Genomic DNA, 24,086 nt, shown 5'->3' with positions numbered 1-24,086 from the left:
GGCCAAAACTACCATCTGCGGAAGATGCAGATGGAAGATTATCTGTATCAGAGAGATCTGTACCTACCATTGAGCGGAAAGACAAAGAAGTCGACGAGTATGACAGACACAAAATGGGATATTCTCGACAGAAAGGCACTTGGAACAATACGGCTATGCCTAGCGTCGTTGGTAATTTTTAATATTTCCAAGGAAACAACAACACAGGGTTTAATGTCGGCATTGGCCAAACTATATGAAAAACTCTCGGCCTCAAATAAGGTATTTCTTATGAAACATTTATTTAATATGAAGATGTTAGAAGGTGGATTTGTTGCAGATCATTTAAATGATTTTAATACAGTTACAAGTCAGTTAAGTTTTGTAGGGGTAAATTTTGATGATGAAGTTAGGGCTCTGTTATTTCTGTGCTCATTGCCAAAAAGTTGGAATGGCTTAGTTATGGCCATTAGTAACTCTGTCTCTGGATCTAGTACTTTAAATTTTGATGATGTTGTCGGTGCAATCCTTAGCGAGGAAATGCGATGGAAAAGCTCCGGCGAGACATCAGGTAATGCTTTGACTGCAGAGACTAGGGGAAGAAAAATGGAAAGAGGAAAGAGCCCAGGCTATTGCAGTAAGTCAAGAAAAGGTAGATCCAAGTCTAGATCGGGGATTGCGTGCTAGAAATGCGGGAAGAAAGGACACCTGAAGAAAGACTGCAAGTCTCGAAAGGGAAAAGAAGGAGACGTGCATCAAGAAGCTAATCATGAAGCGAATGTAACAAGTGATGTGTTGCAAGATGCTTTGATTATTTCATTAGAAAATATTATTGATGCCTGGGTGGTAGATTCAGGGGCCTCATTCCATGCCACACCTGATAAGAAACATTTTCATGATTATGTTCAAGGAGATTTTGGACAAGTTCGATTGGGTAATGATAAACCCTGTAAAATCATTGGAATGGGTACAATTTTCATAAAACAACAAAATGGAAATCATTGGCTATTGAAGAAGGTAAGGCATGTTCCAGATCTGAAGAAAAATCTGATTTCAACAGGGCTGTTGGGAGGTGAAGGTCGCGTAACTACTTTCATAGATAAAACCTGGAAGGTCACTAAAGGATCCCTGGTAATAGCGAAAGGAGAAAAGGTTGGTACATTGTATTTATGTAATGGTATTTCTAATTCTGTTAATTATTTAACCTCTACAGGAGAAGATACGGCATTGTGGCATCATATGCTTGGGCACATGAGTGAGAAGGGGATGCAAATTCTTCACTCAAGAAATTTGTTTCCAGGTTTGAAGCATGTTGATTTAAAATTTTGTGAGAATTGTGTTTATGGAAAACAGAAGAGAGTCAGATTCCTTAGAGTTGGGAAAGAAAAGAAGAGCGAAAAATTAGAGCTTGTGCATACAGATGTATGGGGACCTGCTAAGGTATCATCTCTTGGTGGCTCTCATTATTATGTTACTTTTATTGATGATGCAACCAGAAAAACCTGGATTTATTGTATTCAAAATAAATCTAATGTTTTTGATACTTTCAAGAAATGGAAAGCTTTGGTTGAAAATGAGACAGGGAAAAGGTTGAAGAGTCTCAGATTAGATAATGAAGGTGAATATTGCAGCAAAGAGTTTGATAGGTACTGTTTAGAGATTGGAATTCGCAGAGAGAAGACAGTTCTAGGAACACCACAAGAAAATGGTATGTCAGAAAGGATGAAAAGGACAATCATGGAGTGTGCAAGGTGCATGAGATTGCATGCATGATTGCCTTTACAATTTTGGGTAGATGCTGTAGATACTGTTGTTTATCTAATAAACAGAGGGCCTTCAAGTTCCTTGGATGGTGGTATTCCAAAGGAGGCATGGACAGGTAAAAAGGTAAACTACTCAATTTTAAAGACTTTTGGTTGTGAAGCCTTTGTCTACATTAACAAAGAAAGTAGAACAAAGCTTGAGGAAAAATCAAAGAAATGTACCTTTATTGGATAAGGTGTTAATGATTTTGGTTATCGCTTATATGATTATGAAAATCACAAAATCATTAGGAGCAGAGATGTAATATTCAATGAAAAGGTCTTGTATAAGAATCAGTTGCAGGAAAAGAAACAAGAAAAAAAAAACAGAGAATACACAGTGCTTGACGATATCACAGGAAAGGTGATGGTGCCTGAAAATCATAATGATCAACAACCAGAACAACAACCACAACAGCAACAAGCACTTCAAACACTTGAAAGTGGTGTTAGAAGATCTACCAGGATAAGTAGACCCCCTGAACGATACTCTCCTTCATTATATTATGTATTGTTGACTGATTCTGGTGAACTAGAATGTTATGAAGAAGTAGTGCAGGTAGAAACCAGGAAGAAGTGGGAGCAAGCCATGAAAGAAGAGATGGACTCCTTAGCACATAACCAGACTTGGGACTTAGTCAGGTTGCTGCAGGTAAAACAACATTGCAGAATAAATGGGTTTATAGGCTGAAGGAAGAAGATGGAGGAAAACAGAGGTACAAAGCTAGACTTGTGGTGAAGGGGTTTGCACAGAAGAAAGGTATTGATTTTGATGAAATATTTTCTCCTGTTGTTAAAATGACTTCAATCAAAACTATTTTAAGTCTAGTAGCAGTTGAAGATTTGCATCTTGAGCAGTTAGATGTAAAGACAACCTTTCTCCATGGGGATTTGGAGGAAGAGATATATATGCAGCAACCACAAGGATATGAGGTAAAAGGGAAGGAGAAACTAGTGTGCAGCTTGAAGAAGAGTTTGTATGGCTTAAAACAGGCTCCAAGGCAGTGGTATCTAAAATTTGATAGGTTTATGTCTAAACAAGGTTATACTAGATGTCACTCTGATCATTGTGTTTATCTCAAAAGGAAAAATGATGGTAGCTATATTATATTGTTATTGTATGTAGATGATATGCTTGTTGTAGGTTCTAACATGCAGGAAATAAATGTGCTCAAAAGGAAATTGGCAAACTCATTTGCAATGAAGGATTTGGGTGCTACAAAACAAATCCTTGGTATGAGAATAACTAGAGACAGGAAGAATTGCAAATTAAAATTGTCTCAAAGTGAGTACATAGAAAAGGTGTTGAAAAGGTTTAATATGCAGAATGCAAAACCAGTTAGTATACCTTTGGCTAGCCATTTCAAATTAAGTAAGGAGGCATGTCCCAAGAATCAGGAAGAAATGGCTCATATTTCTAAAGTTCCATATGCATCAGCAGTTGGCAGCTTAATGTATGCAATGGTCTGCACAAGGCCTGATATTGCACATGCAGTGGGAGTTATAAGCAGGTACATGAACAATCCAGGAAAAGAACATTGGATGGCGGTGAAGTGGATTCTCAAGTATTTGAGAGGTACCACAAATCAAGCATTATGCTTTGGTGGGTCAAACATTGCTCTACCGAGATATGTTGATGCAGATATGGCAGGTGATAGAGATAACAGGAGGAGCACAACAGGGTATGTGTTTACTGTAGGTGGAACAACTATTAATTGGGTTTCAAAAATCCAAAGTGTCGTTGCACTTTCAACAACAGAAGCAGAGTATGTTGCTGCTACAGAAGCTAGTAAAGAAATGATTTGGTAACAAAGGTTTCTGGATGAATTGGGTAAGAAGCAGGGATTGGGCAGGTTATACAGTGACATCCAGAGTGCCATACATCTTGCAAAGAACTCTGCATTTCATTCCAAGACTAAGCATATACATCTCAAGTACCATTTCATACGGTCAGCATTTTAAGATGGATAGTTGAAGTTGGAAAAGATACAGACTAGCCAGAATCCTGCAGATATGTTAACAAAAGTTATAACCAGGGAGAAACTAAGGATCTGCTCAGTTTTAATTGGTCTTCAAGTATGATGAAGAAGATGAGAAACAACCAGGTCCAAAGTGGAGTCATTTCCTAGCAAATGAAGCAGTGGTGGAGTTGCTATAATCAGTCTCCAAGTGGGAGATTGTTGGGTGTGGAGCCTGATTATCCTATGTATTCAAAGGTTTTAGCCGGATGTATACCCCAGGAAGACAGTACACCCCTCCACGCGGGGGGGTGCGGGGGGGGGACTTGTCCCCCCCGTGGGGATCCGGGGGGGGTAAATCCCCCCCGGCTGGGGGGTCTGGGGGCCAGTGGTCCATCAGTGGGGGTTCGGGGGCAATCTGGGCCGTTCATTAGGCGGATGATCTGACGACAGAAGTTATGTTTAATTTAGTGTTTTTTGCCCTAGAAGGCAACCCCTCACTATATATGAGGGAATTTTATTGTGTCTATGTACATCTGTATTCTGAGTAAGGAAGAGAGAGGAGATTGAGAGCGAAGAGGGTGTTACAGTGGATCTGCTGTAGGTTGTATCTCTTCAGTTTGCTGGATAATATAACAAAAGAAGGATTGGTTGTTTCTCCATGGATGTAGCCCAAATTGGGTGAACCATGTATATCTGTGTCTCTCTTGTTTTATGCGTTTTCTGTGTTTATATTTCTGCAATATTTTATGTGTTCCATTGCTCTGTAATATATAATTTTCTAACAGAATATTTGGTAGAAATTAGCAAGGCCCAAGAAGCTGCGAAGTTCTATTTGAGTCGTCAGGGCTAGCCAATGTTGAATGACTTGGATCTTAGTTGGATTCACATGGAAACCTTGCTCATCAATAATTTAACCTAGATATTGACCTTGTCCATGCTAGAGGAGCATTTCTCAAAGTTAGCACATAGATTGTGTTGTCACAGAGTGTGAAGGACCTGCCAAGTATGTTGCAAATGCTCTCCCCAACTCTTGTTGAAGATGAGGATATCATCTAGATATAAAACAATGAAAGAATTGGTGAAATGCTGCAAGATGTTATCCATTAGCCTCATGAAAATTGCTGGGGCATTTTTCAAACCAAAGGGCATGACCAAACATTCATAAAGGCCCTCCTTGGACTTGAAAGAAAATTTCCACACATCAGTTGGTTCAATTGGAACTTAGTGATAGCTGGACTTCAACTCAATCTTGTTGAAGTACTTACCCCCCTTGAGATGGCCAATAATGTCGTCAATATGGGGAATTAGGTACCCATTTGATTGTGATTTTGTTCAGAGCCTAATAATCAATGCATAGTCTCTAGGTCCCATCCTTCCTTTCTATGTGTACAATTGGGCTCCCACAGGGTGTGGAATTTGGTTGGATGTGCCATTTTTGTAGCATCTCTTGGATAGGTCACTTGATTTCTTCATTTTATAGAAGATACCAGTGGTATATTGGCCTATTGGGTAGAGGTTTGCCAATGGTCAGATCAATTGAATGCTTGACCTGACAGTGCAAAGTTACCTCCATGGGTGAGGAGAATATGTCTCTATATTCTTGCATGACCTTATCCACTTGCCTCTATTGTGTGGAGGATCCCTATGCACAAGTCATGGATGTGGCCACTATCTTCTCCTTACTTTGAGAGTGAATTAGGAAGAATAAAAACTTCCTAATTCCTGGAATTAATATTATTGCATTTCTTAGCAAAGATCAAATAAATGGCAGTAGGTCAGGCTAACTCTGGTATCCTGTATAGTTTTCTTCCCAAAGTAATAATAACATTACGAGGTATGGACTCATACACAACATGACACTTCCACAAGTATGGTTGGCCTAACAGAATGTCAGAAAATTCAAGGGGAGAAATGCCACATAATACATCGTTCATGGCAGGCTTGATTTTGTTGGGCATGCAACATTGTTGGATGCCACAAAGATCTCATCCTTGGTGGAGCCACCTGATGGTGTATGTCTGTTGGTGTGGTGTTGTCAGCAAGCTCGATCACTTAAAAACCCTTTGCTGAGATGAGGTTGTTTTGATTCCCACTATCGAAGATGAAACATAATGGAGTGCCTTTCACCCACATTTATGAGTGAAAGAGACACTCACCTTCCTCCAAATCTTTGGGCTCATTTTTTGGGACCTTGGTGGTGGAAATGGTGGCATTAGGTTCAACATCAATGATCTGTTTCCCCCTATCTAGGTCTGGTTCATAGTTAAAACTTGCATTTGAGTCTTAGGATTTTAGGTCGACCTCTAATGACTGCTTTGCATGACATTCATTTGTGTCTTTATTTGTCTTCCCATTACCATTCTTTGTTTTTGGCCATGATGGGTTGCCCCTGGGTGGTCCATATTGGCTTTGTCCATTGTTATGTGGTTTGGGGATGTCCTTGCCCTACTTCTATTGTGAAGGATTCATAGATCCAAAGTATTTCTTCTTTTGTTTAAAGTTTTGGTCGATTTTGACAACATATCGATGTGTTGTGCGAAGCAAGGAGATATCCAAGAACTTCATTTCTATTTGGATGCATCTATGTAGATGCCCATGATACTTGAGTACCAAATTTCTCTCAAAGTCCTTAATACCCATCTTGGTGGGAAAGTTATGAAAGATGTTTGTGAACTCTGGAACTGTTGGGTCCCTTTCTTGTTGTAGTATGGTCCACCTCATGTATTGGTATTTGTAGCTTTTGACAGGGTAATATTTTTCCTTAACAACATCCCTAAAATAGTTCCAAGTGGGTGAAACTAAAAATAGTGCGGCTTCTCTGTGGCCATTTTCTCACAGTAAGTTTCCCACCAGTCCTTGACATGGTGGGCAACCTTAAGTAGTGCAAAAGTAATATTTTCTCTATCGAAAAAATTATGGACCTAAAAATACCCTTCTAGCAGATTTAACCATTTGTATAGAGAATTTGCATATATATGGCCTTTAAATATAGGAAAATTAAAATTAACTTGTACCTTAAAGGGGGCAACACCTCCAAAGTGGCCACTGGAAGAAGATGTGTCACTTATTGGTGTCCACCAAAGTATCTGGGAAAATTTATCCATCATCTCGTTCCTTTTTCACTCGAGGAATTCTATGAGTAGAAGTTTGATAAGATCTCTAGCTTCCTTGCCTTTCTTTTCTTCTGCCATGGGAGGATGTGAGGGTCGGCAAGGATGGTCTTGCATGGGCTCAATCAGTTCAAGTCCCAACTCCTTATACCTCGAACTTGTTGGGGAAATGAACATAAAAATAGAGAAATAATAGATTGCTTTGATATCACTGATACAAATTTATGAAGGTAATGAAATGAAATGAAAATTTAACACCAAAACATAGATATACAGTGAAACTCGACGTCAATAATAAATTGAAAAAGTTGAAATTGTATACATGTAGAATGAAAGAAAATTAGTTCGAAAAATGGTAGCTTATCTCTTATAAGAGATGCAATGGCTACGCCATTTTGAACTGTGTTATAATGAGGTTATGAGGCCTTTCTATTATGAAGAAGTAATGGAAAACCCTAAACATCGAAAAACTTACCCTAGGATATGAAGCCCCAAAGGCTTATGGGCCCCAATGGGGTAAGTTGGAACATCAACTTCCCGGGGTCATAACTTTGGCATATGATCTCCGTGTGGTGTGCACGATAGCTCATTAGAAAGGTCTATCAGAGGAGTAGAATGTTTGAATATTTACAAAGTATATAATTTCCATCAGGACATTTCCCCAAAAGATGATGTTTAGGGCATCAAAACGTCTCCAGAAGTTTAAGACCTTAAAACTGAAAAAATATAAAACTACTAAAATAGGAAAATTTTGATGCGAGCCAGTGGAATATGTGGGTGGAAATTGATATCCACCTGGATCAAAATATGAAGGAAAGGTTTAGGATTATATCCCTGGATAATACAAATATATATATATATGCTTAAAGACATGCTAGATCGGTATATAAAATAGATAAATTAGTGTCTAAAAGCACAATAACTAGGATAACATGGAATGATAGTGAAATTCTCCATGTAATAGATATATCATCCTTCTAAGCATTCTTATTGTATTGAATAAAAGGGGTAGGGCCAAAATGAATATGGGAATAATTGTATTTAAATTTTTTCACCATGCTTTAGTTTAGTGATTAAGAAAGTGTATGCCACCCAAAAATTATGTAGTCATTTATAGGCTATGAACAAAGTTTGATAGTGATATGCATCATTTATTAATAAATGGTCTACACTAATAGATCAACTGTAAAGTAACAACTATCATTTTAAGAGAAATGAATGAAACCTCGATAACGAGGTGTAAAAAGACACATATAATTAGTTAGAAATAAGAGTAAAACCAAAAGTTATGAATATAAGGGGTTTTTAAGGCAATGAAGGGAAATTCACAATGAGATCAAATTTGTGTAAAGTAGAAATTTTTTAAAGGGTCAATATGAGCTACAACACTATCTATATAATTGGTGAACTTGTCAAAAATATTTTAAAAATCTTAAAGACACTGACACAATCCTAACTCCATTTAAATTTTGCGTCCTTCATTTGAAAGGAGGTGATTGGGTGTGCTATTATTGAGAACCCCTTGATGAAACTTCTATAGTAACTTGATAACCCCATAAAAGAACTAATATCTATCACATTTATAAGTGTTGTCTACTCACTTATAGCTTTCATATTTCCTGGGTCCACAACTATTCCCTTATCTGAGATGATATGCCCTAAATAATGAATCTACTTTTGGTAGAAGGATGTTAGGCCCCTATACTACTAGTATAACCCCTTATTGTTATTAGTACAACCCACTTATTATATTGATGTACCCATGTAGTGCCCATATTATTACTATTGTGCCCCATAGAAACCCACTATTGTTATTATTGTGCCCTTATATTATTATTGTTATGTCGGCTCTGATTATGTTATGACCCCTTAAACTCCTATATATAGAAAGGAGGTTTTTTTAATTTGTATCATCCAAGAATTTTTCATTTATGTAATGTAAAGGAGGTTGGCCCCTCGAAGAGGATGAATTTTAAGGCGTTGATCTATCTTTTCTATCCTTTTCTTGAGCTGGTTTCATAACATTTGGTATTAGAGCTTTGGATTCTAGGGTTTCGCTATCCAAACAGGTCATCGTGGCATTTTTGCTATAATTTTTTTTTTATTTTTTTATTTATTTATTTATTTATTTTTATTTTTATTTTTTATTATTTTTTTTTTCGCGACGTTTCAGAAGCTAAAAGAAAAACCCATTTGAGAAGAATTCATGCTGAATCTCAGGTTCGAATTTTAGAGATTTTTACGCTATATTTGCAGAGATATGATCTGAGGAAGTTGGTCTTTTTGAAGACTCCTGAATTACATTCCAAACAGGTGACCCGGGGAAAATCGTCATAACTTTCTCTATGAGCATCGGATTGAAATTTTGTAAGAAGGTACAGAAAGAGGACATATTGTAGTTTCTTGTAGATATTTTTTAGAGCCAAAGGTCGAAACAGTGACACGTGGCACTTAATACAAGTTTGCTCTTCTAGAAAGGTCTATAATCAGGTCATCTTGGGAGATTGTGCATAAATCTTTCTTGGAGAATCCAATTTGGATTAGATTGGTGGCATTAGAAAGAGGACACAGAGGGCTACTATAGGTCGCAATTTCAGAACTTAAAGATCTGAAAGTACAGAGTTACAATCGTTTCAAGATCGAGCTCCTAAAATCAAGAAAAAGCAAGATGAGGAAGTTTGATGGCAAGGATCCGGTAAATTGGATACTTCAGATGGAGCAATATTTTGATCTACATGGTGTACCACTGTTACAAAAGTATGTATTGCATCTTCATATTTAGAACTAGATCAATTTTTATGGTATGAAGGGCTTTGTTCTCGTAAACAACTTGTTACGTGGTCAATTTTCACGGAGGAAATGATAGCACATTATGAGGATACAAAGAGCAACACCTTCTTTTGAGCAACACCACAACAATTGGAAAGAGTAAAAGGGCTTTGTGACATAGTGGAAAGCAAAACCAAGAAGCATACCCCTCACAACTATAAATATGGAAGTGTTGTTTCTCCTAGCCTTCCACAACCTATAAGGGTTACACCACAACAATTGGAAGAAAAAAGAGAAAAAGGGCTTTGTTACAATTGTGATAGAAAATGCACTAAAGGTCATAAGTGTGCTGAGAAGAAATTATTTTACATAGAATATGAAGAGGAGGAAGAAAAGGATCAAGAAACATCAAAAGAAGAAGATATATGCCATGATCCCACCCCAAAGAAAGAAGAAATGAATCAGACCATATCTTGTAAAGCATTGGAAAGAATTGCCACTCCTCAAACTCTCAAGATAGAAGGACATATCAAGAAGAAAAATGTGCAAGAAGTGAAATATCACATCGAGAAAGAAGAAATGAATCCAACCATATCTTGTAATTCATTGGTCGAAATTACCACTCCTCAAACTATCAAGATAGAAGGACATATCAAGAAGAAAAATGTTCAAGAAGTGAAAGATCACATCGAGCATCAAGAAATGAATCTGACCATATCTTGTAAAGGATTGGAAGAAATTACCACTCCTCAAACTCTAGAGATAGAAGGACATATCAAGAAGAAAAAGGTTCAAGCAGTGAAAGATCACATCGAGCATCAACAACAAGTTCTCCAAATTTTAAAGGATAACACCACTTCGGTGCAAAATCAAACGAAACAATAGGTAGATCAACATCGTAGTGAAAAATGTTTTGATGTAGATAATTGGGTATTTTTACTGCTACATCTCAAGAAAGCTATTTTTGAGAAGGAAATATTGGCAATACTACATGCACTTAAAAAATGGCGACCTTACCGAATGGGAAGACTCTTCAAGGATGAGGATGTGGAAGCATTGTTTTGTGCTATTTCTATTATCCAACTAGATTGGATAAACGAAGCAAGGGATGAATGGAAGAAGGACGAAGAAGTATGGCCACTTATTCAAAAGTTTCAAAAGATCCCAATTCAAACAATATTGCCAGAAATTGAAGAGGAAGGAAAAATCATATTGGAACCTGGAGCAGTCACAGAAACAAGAACCCGACAGCTACGAAATCGATAAATTTCAGAGTGTCTCATCAAGTGGAAGAACTTACCCGCTGAAGATTCCACATGGAAGGACACGAATTTTATACAGAAGCATCAAGAACTACTCAAGCGTTGAGGACAATGCTTTTTGAAGGAGAGGGGCATGTTAGGCCCCTATACTACTAGTGTAACCCCTTATTGTTATTAGTACAACCCACTTATTATATTGATGTACCCATGTAGTGCCCATATTGTTACTATTGTGCCCCATAGAAGCCCACTATTGTTATTATTGTGCCCTTATATTATTATTGTTATGTCGGCTCTGATTATGTTATGGCCCCTTAAACTCCTATATATAGAAAGGAGGTTTTTTTCATTTGTAGCATCCAATAATTGTTCATTTATGTAATGTAAAGGAGGTTTCCCCCTCAAAGAGGCTAAATTTTAAGGCGTTGATCTATCTTTTCTATCTTTTTCTTGGGCTGGTTTCATAACAAAGGAACACTCACTCAATTGGGCATTGGGTTGATGATCTCTAAGTACCTACAATACCATCTTTAAATGTTGCTCATGTTCTTCCTTTGATCTTGAGTATATAAGGATTTCATCTAAAAACACTATGACAAACTTGTCCAATAATTCTTTGAAAATTCCATTCATCAAGGACATGAAGACAACTCGGGCATTGGATAAACCAAAGGGCACCGCAACAAACTCGAAGTGACTATATTTAGTTTGAAGGTTGTCTTGTTGATGTGATTTTTAATTTTGACTTGATTGTACGTAGATACCAAATCAATATTTAAATTAGGGGAATTTTTAGGTCTAAAATAGGTCTCTAAGAAAGATAATCAAATAATAGTTAAAATAATAAAATATGAGTTATTATTTTTTAAAGGAAAATAAAGGAAAAAATATATGTTTTTATAATATTTTTGGAATATCTCCTCATAGACCTAAACAAATTTCAGGTGTAGTCACCCATTGGATGAATGAAAAATTAAATTCCACATATAACGAGTGTCTACACTTGACATTTAAGTAAAAATATAAGGAGATAAGTTGAAAATACGATTAAAAATTAGTTTTCTTACTTTCACTCCAAAAATATTTACCCTTCGAGATGACGTCATTATCTTGAATTTTATTAATTCTTTTGTATTTTGTTTTGTTAGTACATTTTTTTGTTTTGATGCCCATTTTTTAGTATACCGTATGTTGAGAAATATAAAGGGCTAGAGTTAGCATGATTTATCTTATCCTTGATAATTTCTTGTGATGCCTTTTTACCTTTTCTTAATTATTAGCTTCTTCTCTTATTATTATGTTATTCTTATCATTAAACAACTACCAAAACAAGAAGATCAATAGAACACAAGAACACGGGATATAGGCTGCAAGCCAGGGCCAAAATCTCTCCACTTGAGGGGAAAACCCACAAATCTCTTATCTTCTTATAGATTCTTCAATTGATGAATTCCAAGACCTCTAGACCAAGACCAATACCCTTACAAGACCAAGTCCGACCTTCTTGATGATGTGTTTCCTTCTTCCAAGTCAAACCCAATCAAATCTCTTCCAACAACACAACTTCGATCCCCAGCTACAAAATTTCGGCCTCTACTACAAGTCTGAAATTTTCTGTCCCGACAACAACTGTTTCCTCCACACGTGTGAGAAAATTTAGGGATTCCAAGGCTTCCCTTGACCTTCTCTTGAGTTTATATTCCTTCTAGGGATTGAGGATGACCTAATGGACCTTATTTTGACCTTACATCTGTAATTTCTCCAAGTTTGATATTGCAACAGAAAAACCCTAGCCTTCTTGCCTTCACACATGTGAAAAGAGAGAGAGAAATAACCCAAACACTTGTATTTGTACTTCTTCCTTCTTCGCCGACCTTATGATTCTTCTCCTTTGCATGAATAACGAGATGGTGATTGATGTCCTAAGGATGCCAAGTTCCCTCCTATATATAGGCTTCCAAGGTGGACGAAATTCCCTTGTTTAGGCCGACTTCTTAGCTGTCAGGTCGACTTGGTCTTGGAGGGTATCTTGACACTTTAAAATACAAAAATAATTATTTTTACAAGTTAAAATGGGCCCAACAGGTCTCCTTCATATGATAATGACTCTTTTGACTTATTGACCCTAGGACAAACCCCAGAGGCACTCAATGGGTGCTTTGCCTCTAAAATAAAAAACCTTGAGCATGAAACCCATGCTTCAAAAATAACAATAATATTTTTTCTTTCATTTTAAAATATATAAGAATAAAAAGTACATTCATATTTATGAAGACCGAAGCTAGTTACACATTTTTTCAACACTCCCTCTTAACTAGGGAGGTATTCATAAATGGTACATGGACATTCTCAAATTGAAGATATCTCGTAAGAAGAGTTGGATTGGTAAACCATCTCTTTGCATCATTCCAACCAGTATTGTCACATAGCAAGGACTTGACTAATAACTCTATCTCTCCACAAGATTAAAGCACACTGTTGGTGAGACCAATGACTGGTAGACACCATCATCATTGTCTCTCAAGGAACATACCCCCCCCGGTGTTCACAGGGTATTTCCTTCTAGGACAATTCCTATCTTGGAATACCACAACCTCAACGAATTTCCTCTATGACTACTCTTATCGTGGATTCCCTACCTCATCCTCAAAGAGTATCATATGCCAGATGCTTACCCAATCCTCGATTCTTTCTTCACGGAGTGAAGACAAGAATGATGTGTCTATCTCTCCCTCTCAACCAGGGAGGATATATCAACCAGTCCAAGCTTGTCTCTCAAATACACAAGCTTCTTATTAGGAAGATATTTTGTCAAGATGTCAGCTACCTATTCATCAGTGGAGATATACGGTGGCTGCAACACTCCATCTTGCACCATCTTTCGAATGTATTGATACTTGTTATTTATGTGATTTGTGTTTCCATGAAACACTGGGTCTTCAAACAACCTTCTACAAATGGTGTTGTCACAATGTATTACCGTAGGGTCTATCAGTCCTTTAAACAATTCAGACAATAATTTCCTCAACCAAACAACTTCTCTGCTTGTTTCATAGGCTGCAATGTATTTAGCCTTAGCGCTACTCAAAGCAACTGATTCTTGCTTTCTACTCATCCAGGACATCATGGAGGATCCCAAACTAAAACATCATCTAATAGTGCTTCTCCCATCCATCTCACTTCCTCCCCAGTTGGAATCTGTATATCCGATCAATTGGACATCATTCCTCCTATCATACTTCAGGAAGTAGTGGATTGTTCCTTGCAGATGTATCAATATATACTTGGCTTCTATCCAATGATCTTGCTTGGTATCTACCTAGAATTGTCTGAGAACATTTATTGCAAAGCATACGTCTGGTCGAGTATTTACCAAATACATTAGTGAGCCAATCAATTGCCTATACCTAGTTGGATCCACATGGCTTGACTCAGAACTTCTTAGACTTTTCAAGTTTACGATCATAGGGGTTGTCATAGGTTTTCAATCCATCATATCAAACCTCTTTAGCATCTCGATCACATTGTTGAGCTAATTTGTGTACCTAAATTAACACAATTATTTCTTATCAATCCGGGTTGTTTATGCTTTGAGGCAAGTTCACTATATGTGAAGATCAGATGTAATCAAAACTTGAAAGATAAGTTATTCAAAAGCTAAAAGTAATACATTCTATAACTCTAATTCAATCAGTTTAAAAAGAGGAAAAACATTGAAATGGTTCTTGACTCAAGAAGTCCACTTTCACCTCAATCACCACTTAATGAATCAGAGATTGAAACCAAAAGCTTAAGATGGAAAAATTATTAATGAAAGAAGCTCTTAACTTAAGAGACACATAAGGTATTCCATCATAATTCATTCATCTCAATATCAAAATCTCAATAAGAAACTACTTGCATGCAAACAAAAGAAACTAGTTTTGATTCATCATTTTAGTAGAAGGGATGCCCAACTTGAACACCTGTTTTTCCAACTCAATAAAGTGATGAATAAGCTATTAACTAATGAAATCAATCACTATGCATGAACCATAAAGCAATCTAAAATAAAGCTTTGAAAAACTAGTGCTACAACAACCAGATTACAAGGAAATAAAACTAGTTAACAAGGAAGTGTACTTAGCTTGGAATGGGGGCCCTCCACCCTTTCCTTGCACACTTGAGAGGTGATATCAGAAACTTAAATTCAGTCACACATCCATAGCATTGAACAACAAAATAATAATAACACAAGTCTTCAAATTAACTCCTCAATCCAAAGATGTCACAGCATAAAAGTATATCATAAGTCAATACATAAGCCATCAAAGTTTTGGCTTTAAATAAGAAGTCTCATGAACAAACTGATCTATATTCACTCAAACAAACCCATCTACTCTCATCCACCTATCTAAGTCTAATTCATTACTCCCATCCCAAGAAAGATGACCAATCCTATAAAATCTCAAAACTGCCCTATTTCTATGGGATTTCCGAATGACTAGTCATGATTGACTAGCACCAAATGGGCCTAATAAAGCTTGTTATGTTCGAACTAAGCATTGCTGGCTTAGTCCTAGTTCCCAAGCTATTCATCCATGCATTCCATTCGTGCCCAAGTGTCCTGCAACCATATCAACCATAGAGCTATTACGAGAATTTCTGAATCTGCCAATTTTGCACTAAAAAACCAAATTTTCATAAAAAATTTAGAAATTGAAAAATTAAAATTAAATACCTGAATGGATATCAAATATACATCAAAATGGGATAAATGAAGGGAAAATGGATGGAAAATAGATGGATAAGTAAGTTTCTTTGAGCAAAACTAAGACCAAAGCTAAGGCCCAACATCTCTCCCTTGCTTATCATCAAGCATGTCCCCATGCTTGCTTACTCCTCTTTGACCTTCTTCTCTCTGTAGTAGATGCTTTACCTGTAGATGCTTCCTGTTGTGCTGCCCTGACCAAACAATCCAGACCTGTGTCATGTCTCTCCCTGAACAAAGCTGCTTTGACCTTTTGTTTTTCATACTTTGCCTGCCACATGTTCTTTTCCTTTAGCCATTTAAATGTTTGCTTAGAAAGTAGATCATTTTTCCTTTTCAGTCTCCCCAATTCTTCATTTAATTTTTCATTTGCCTTAACCAATTTAGCATTATCTTTCTTATTTGCCTTGTTTTCCTCTTTTAATTGTTTCTCCAAGATTTTGCTAATTTCCAATTGGTCAGTTAAGTCCCTGATTCTTCCCGAATTGATTTCTCTCTCAAAATCTTGTGTTGTTTTCATTAGTGATGCTGCTGCTGCATCATCATATGAAGAATCATTCTCAAATACTTCTTGTGCAATATCATTTTCTTCTTGTTGTCTTAGGGAATATGTTTCTACTTCCTTGTCTAAATCAATGGGACTTTTATTCCTAAATCTTCTAGGAATAGACATAACAGATGTTTCATTTTCTCGCATGGCCATGTTATTTTGTTGTTTAGCTCTTGTTCTAGGATACAAGGGTGAGTTCATCAATCCTCTGTTTTCCTGCTCTGTTTTATCCTGTACTTCATTAACCTGTTCAATGAATTGATTTTTAGACATGAACTCTCGCCACACTATGCCCTGTGACCTCACCTGATACTGAACTAGGATTTTGATTAATCCTTGGTGGTAAATCTGTCCTGCTTTAGGCCTGTGTTCATGTTTTACTCTTTCAATCATTCTCAAAAGGCTCCTATATAGGAAATAAGGCAAGTTAATCCTATCCTCCCCTTTAATATGCTGCAGAAGTCTGACATGATACAAGTGGGCAACGCTATATCCTCTATCACAAGTCAAAAACTTCTGGATGACCAAAACCAACTCACCCCATGGTTCATTAAACCATTCCCTGGGTATCCCTTTTGTTCTATCAAATGTCCCTTTCCGGTTCTTCTCAAGAAAGAAAGTCCAAGCTTTCTCTTTGAAGTGCAGGCCTTTGTAATACTTCTCACCTATCATGGGTAGATCTAAAGCTTGGGAAAGATATTCCTGGGTTACAGGAATAATGACATCTCCTCCCCGTGTCTGGTCTTGACTGAAATTATTTATAAAGTCCCTGGTTATTTGTTCAGAGTGGCCATCAAATTTTTGTAAGAAACTTATCATTCCCGCTTGGTAAAGTTTTTCTATAGTTTCCTTCCCCCAGCTTTCTATTTGAAATTTTGGCTATACTCTGACTGACATTGCTTCTGAAAACCAGTGAATGAATTCCTCTGCTATTACTAATTTCATCTCGACAATAAAAATATAACTATTTGTTTGTTTTCAAAATGAAATTTTGAAAGCAAAGAAGCTTACCTTCCTCCTCTCAATCAACTTAATTCTGACTTTCTTAACCTTTGTTTGACTCTGCTCTCTGCAACAACACTATTTTAGTTCCCTGTTCAATGCAAACAAACACCTGTATACCCCTGTCAATATGCTGATCTCTGTTTTTGAAAACAAAATACATATGCAAACAATGTCCATGTATGCTCATCGCCTTATTTCGTTGCCAAAATCAAACCATTGTTTTACTGTGTATGTTCAACCAAGAAAACTGAGTGGTTCGCATGCATATGGCTCTCGGCCTCATCAAAAAAAATTTCAAAATGCTCTCGGCCTAATCAAAAACATTTGCAAAAACGCTTTTGACTGTATCACAAAATTTTGGAAAATATGCTTGCGGCCTCATCATAAAAAACAATTACAAAAATGCGCTTGGTTATATCATAAATATTTGCAAGAAGGCTCTCGGCCTCAGCATGGAAGGTTGAGGATTATACACATACTCTCGGCCTCAAAACACGGATGATAAAACAAAAACACAACGCATTTAGTTCTAAATGGCTCGGCAATCAAACTTCGTTTGGTAACCCAAAAATTCCACATGGCATTATTCATTCAACCCTCAGACATTTCAATCCCCTGTTTCAGTGCAAATGAAAGCAACAATGCGCAGCAAGGGTTCATGACACAGACGCATGTCGTTTCATGCATATGGTATATCAGATTGACTGTTTGTTTGAAGTTTAATGGAACAACGCGCAACAGAACAAGGTGTGGAAACAAACAAGGCGCAGTGCGCATTCTACAACACTCACAATTTAATCACCACTCACCGCCATACAACATAACACGCCATAACAGTTAAATTTCGTGCCTCCTCTGTTCGTAGATTTTATTGTTAACACGGCACGCCGTTAAAACTCCTCATAACAATGCTAGATCCTAATGTGTTAACCATGCAATGCATACACATTTAAGTGCAGCGCGTTTCACTAGCAGTTCATACCAAGATTTACGCAGCGAATCAATGGATTTGAGGCTGTGATTTCGGCGTTACCTGTTATCAATGAGCGCTTGAGGAATATCCGGCGCTCCAAATCCTTGTTCAACTATGCAATTGACTGGTGGCAAGGGCAGAGCAATCGTAACCATTAATAACAGATAGTTTATAACTTCTACTTCACTGTGTGCCGAGCTTAAACAACTAGTGCATTACCTGATTGAATCCCGAAAATCTGTTATCTTTGAACGTCAAACACGGGATGATTTCCTTCTTTAAATTCGCCTAAACTCACTTCACCCTCCTTTTCACTAGGCTGCAGCTTCAAACACCATTTCTCTGAGCTATTCGGCAATGAGGAATATGGTTTAAACAACGCAAGAGCTCAGTCGGTTCATGACCGTTTTAGGGTTGTACTACGCTTCTTATTCATTGGTGTTTACAATGTGTGGTTGGTATGGCTGTCCTGTTTGACCAGTCGCCCGACTGTGTCATGAGGATGGCCAAATCATCGTTTCATACGCATGACCCTTGCGCAGTGTAATGTCCAATGACAATCGGTTGCCATGCCACCGTGTTGAGCTCGTACCTGTGTGCTGGCCGGTTGTTGTTTGGGGTGTAACATTTTATTCATTGCTGCTGTTTTGCCATTATGGCCACCGTCGTGTGCTTGCAATGATATTCAAACATTGCTTGTCTTGCAATGATATGTATGCAATTACGTTTCAACACCCCGCCGCAATGTTTATATGCACAGTCTTTGCATGCGGCCGTCCACCTTATATCATATCATATCGTATGCGCTGTTTATAAGCCTTCACTTATAACTATATTATATACCATATGTTGTCCACCATTGTTTTATATACCTTATATCATATGCGCTTTGGGTTATATAGATGACTATAGCGCATTCACATTATTTGAACTATGGTATATTTTGATATGATATATAATAACTTTGATTTCCATATAGCGCATGAGGTTTGTTTGACTTGTATAGCATATCTTTATAATTTTAAAATGACCATTTGGGTCATATTTAAAATTATCACCATCACTAATGCTTGAGTTGTATGTGCAGGTTGAAAGTTGTCCTAGTTTGGTCTTTCTAAGCTCTTAAAGAAAAATACTTAGGGGTAATAGGGTTAATGAAAATAGGGAATATGTATGGAAATTAAAGGGAATAGGGTTATGTTTTTTTTCCCCTGGGAAAAAGTCGTAATTTCCATTAAGATTAAGAAATTACATTTTGCAGATGCCGAAGCATATTCATATGCAGGCAGTTGCCTGTCGAGTTCATAATAACTGATAAAAGTATAAGCAAGATATCTCCACGCAGGGAGCATTTTCAAAAAAGTCTAACTGTGTTCAAAATTGTGACTGTCTCTTCGCAGAGAGCAATATGTTACTGCTGAATATAAACAAAAAGTTGTACTGTTTCTTATCTACCAGTGTCTATCTACATGCTATAATCAAAAACAAAACTGATAGTGAAAGGGCTTTATAGCCCATCTTCCATCTGTTCATCAAAAGGGCGGTGATAGTACTGATAAAAGGTGCCGTCTACTTCCTCTTGGATCCACCAGTCTTCACCTATTCTGTGCGCTGCCTCTTTGGAGAGCTGATCTGCAACGGTGTTTTGCTCCCTGTAGATGTGATGGCAAACAAAAGATTCAAATGAAGTAGTCAATCTCTTTGATTCATTAAGTATATGCCTCAAAGAAAAAGCATGACAATATGATGCATCATTCAGCCAATTGCAAACAATTTTAGAGTCTCCAAATAACTGTAGGTGTCTGCAATGTTTATGGATGGCAAAGTGGATGATGTGTTTGGCTGTGCTAAGTTCTGCAAAGTTATTAGTGCCTCTACCAAGGTTAATTTGAAGCTTATAGCAATGCCTGTCATCGAGATGGAGAATAGCTCCACCCCCGCATCCATCTTCTTGAGCTGATCCATCGAAATAAGCCCAAGGTTTAGATTTATCGATGGGCACAGGTCTGAGAATGCGTGGTGGGGCGGGGTGGGCTTCTTCAGGTAGCATGTTGTAATCAGCGACCGTATGAAGGATGATAGAGGGCCAGTGAGGATCTTTGAGATCGAAGATTGCCCGGTTACGAGCGTTCCAGACAGCCCAGCATGCCAGCAAAGGCAGGTTTTTAGCTTTACCAGAGTGCTCGAGGCACCAGTTAGTCCATGCCTCAGGTAGGTTATTCCCATACCATTCTTTAAGATGCGGGAAATGTGATGACAGGGTTTGCCAAAGATTTTGTGTAGAACTGCAGGTTAGAAACAAGTGTTCTGTGCTTTCTTCCGCATTATGACAAAGGTGGCAGCGGAAAGGTCCATAGAAAGACCGCTTCATGAGATTGGTACCAGTGGGAATTTTGTCAAATAATATATTCCACATCAGAAGTCTCGTCCGAGGGGCTGCCTTAAGCTTCCATATCGCACTCCAGGTGGGTTGAATGTCTGGGGGCTTATAAGATTCCATGAGTCTAAGATATCCCAGCTTTGGAGTGTAGATACCATGTTTGGCAAAAGCCCAGATAATCTCGTCCGATCCCTCTGTGAGTCTGATTTGTGCTTGAGTGAGGGCAACAATATATTCCTTCCATTCGTTTATCCAATGTCGAGGTAGATCTAATGCTCGGGCGGATAACCAAGCCTGCTGGAGGAATGAAGAGTTTGCTCGGTCACCAATATGCTTGATATGAGTAATTCCTCTGTCATGGAGATGTCTGATGAGGTCAGCAGGTAATCTGTGGGTGTTCCCACATCCGACCCATGGGTCCACCCCAATACGAACTGCGTTCCCTTCCTTGATACGCCATGTGATCCCTTCCCTAAGCAGAGGTATAGTATCGATAACAGCTTTCCAGATGTTGGATATTTGATGATTATTGCCATGTTGTGTGCATATCCAGTCTAATACCGTTAGTGGCTTGATATATTTTGCATAAGCCACTTGTGACCAAAGGCTTTCTGATGTGAGTAATCGCCAGCCGAGCTTGGCAGCCAGTGCCTTTGAGAATATAGCCAACCTCTTGATGCCCCATCCGCCCCATCTCTTGGGTTTGGTGATGGTCTCCCATTTTACCCAAGCAAATAGCCGCCCCGGCTGGTGGCCTTTCCATAGGAATCTAGAGCAAATGCTTTGGAGCCTGTACAGAATGCCCCTTGGAATCCAAGCGAGGGCCATCCAATAGACAGGTGTGGCTTCAATAACAGCTTTGATGAGTACTAATCTGCCTGCCCGCGAGAGGTATCGATGGTACCAAACCTGTAGCCTCTTCTCCACTTTTGTTATAAGCCATAACCAGTCAGCAATTCTGTAGCCAGATGGTTTAAGTCTAAACCCTAGGTACTTTATACCATCGGTTAGATTCAAGTTGACAAATGGAAATCGTTGTGTAGCATAAACGGTTTCATGAACCGAGCATCCAACCGAAGTGATTGTGGATTTATTATTGTTGATCTGCATTCCTGTGGCGTGTTGAAAAAGGAGGAAGGAGTTATGTAGTGCAGAGGAGTCGCCGATGCTACCATTCAGGAATATCAAAATGTCATCAACGAACAATAGATGAGTAAGGAATAAATTGTCCACAATTTTGATGCCTGTTAGTTGGTGCCTGTCTCTGGTGGATGATATGATCTTACTCAGACCTTCCATAATCAGGAGGAACAGCAGCGGTGAGAGAGGACATCCCTGCCTGAGTCCTCTTTCAGAAGTAAAGAAAGGTGTAGCTTCCCCGTTAAGTAATACACTGTAAGATACATCAGTGATGCAGCTCATGGTCCATTTGATGAAATCATAAGGGAAACCAAGATGAGTAAGCAGCAATCTAAGGTATAGCCAGTTTGTTCTATCGAAAGCTTTAGAGAGATCTACTTTGAGGATCATACCCTTCTGCTTTTTGATCTGAAGGGAGTGCAAGAGCTCTTGAGCTGTAGCTATGGCCTCGTGGATCTGTCTATGATGCAAGAAAGCAAATTGCTCAGATGATATATGCTGTGAGAGAATGGGCTTGAGGCGATTGGCAATAATCTTGGCAATGATCTTATAGAGGCAATTACAGAGTGATATGGGTCGGAAATCATCGAAGGAGCTCGGGTCATCGGTCTTTGGAATGAGGGCGATGAAGGTGGATTTGATAGCAGATGATATCCTACCTCTTCTCCTACTGTCCTCCACAATGTTCAAAAGGTCATTGCCCAGAATATCAAAGAATGCGATGTAAAATTCAATGGTCCAACCATCAGGGCCAGGGATCTTGTCCTTTTTAAACCATTTCAGTGTAGCTTCCAGCTCTTCCATGGACACTTCCTTTTGTATCTCATCTGCCATTTCCTGATCCACATATCGAGGGAATAGCTCCGCCACTCTCATGATATCCAAAATGTTTATGACTCCAGGCACCTTGTATATACCCTTAAAGTGCTCAGTGGCAAGTCTGGCCAAGTTCTGTTGGGATGATACAGTTTGGCCCCGTTCATCCTTTAATTCCCAAATAGTATTGATGGCTTTACGTCCATTGGCAAATTTATGATAAAATTTGGTGTTGTTGTCTCCCTCAGTGAGCCATGTAGCCCTACTTCTCAGTCTCCAGCTTTCTTCTCTTTCTTTCAGGATCTGAGAACGTTTGGCGATGAGGAGGTTATACTGATCCTTGCTCTCCTGGGTAGTGAAGGTCCCAATAGATGAATTCTCAAACTCAGCTATGACCCGTTCCGCTTCCTTTAGGGTGAGGTTATCCCGGATGCACTTCTGGTGAGCCCAAATTTTGGTGATCTGCTTGAGTTCTGTGAGCTTCCTAACAAAACCAGCAGAGAGATCCTCGTTTTCCCTGTTGGGATTGTTCTGCCAGTATTCTTGTACCAGCTGAGCGTATGAGGGGTCTTGTAGCCAGGATGCATTGAATTTGAAAGGGCTCTTGATGTTGTGATTGATACCATCTGCCTCCAGGAAGATAGGCCTGTGGTCGGATAATCCGCCAGATCCAACCCATTGACGAGTTCTGGGGAGCATATTATATAGGGTTTCCTTAATGAGAAAGCGGTCGAGCCTCCTGGCCAAACTCTGATCCCCACTCCTATTATTTGACCAGGTATACTGTAAGCGAGCAGATGGGATGTCCACCCAGTGGTGGTCCTCTAATAAGGAGGAGATGGTATCAGAGAGAGTGTCAACTTGGGCCATGTGCCCCCATGATTCGCAGTACCCCAGAGAAAAATTTAAGTCCCCTCCCAATATAATGTTGTCAGCATGGAGAAGATCAGATCCAAGTAGGGATCTCCAGAAAGAGGCACGATCGGAGCAGGGGCCATAGACATTGATAATGCGAATATCCCGATCTACAGTGTGTGCAGAGATGTCAAGGCCGATGAAACCCTTGCCTCCCCAAAAATTGCGAATATCCACTGACCTATTGCATACCCCGATAGCCAATCCTCCAGACCTCCCTGATGCGTCCAGTGCATGGAATGTCCAGTTAGGGAGCCAAGAGTTAAGGGTATGAATAAGGGGATCGGCCTGGCAGAGGGTTTCTTGCAGGAAGATAATGTCAAGGTGGGACGAAGTTAGCAACCTCCTAAGTGCTAGTTTTTTGGCTGAACTAGCAAACCCTCGACAGTTGAAGGAGAGAATCTTCATGAGGGGGGAGGAGGAGGGCCGTCCTTTGCTCTAAGGGCCCCAAAGATTGTTTGTTGTCGCCCGAGGGCGACCTCCTCATCTGCTGTATTCCTAGCTTTGGAGATGCGGGAGGGTCGGCCTCGTGAGGTCTTAAGAGTGATGGGGGAGCTTACAGAGTCGAGGCCGACTACATCAGGACCTCGGTCCTTGTTCCGAGGTCGCAGAGAATAACGAGATGATGACAGGGTGGTAACATGAGTCGATGTGATCAATGGGGGGGGAGCCAT

The sequence above is a fragment of the Pinus tabuliformis genome, chromosome Q, assembly GCF_031772625.1.
Source record: "Pinus tabuliformis cultivar Carrire ecotype Pingquan chromosome Q, CPIR1, whole genome shotgun sequence".
NCBI classification, from domain to species: domain Eukaryota; kingdom Viridiplantae; phylum Streptophyta; class Pinopsida; order Pinales; family Pinaceae; genus Pinus; species Pinus tabuliformis.
This window is presented reverse-complemented; position numbering follows the sequence as displayed.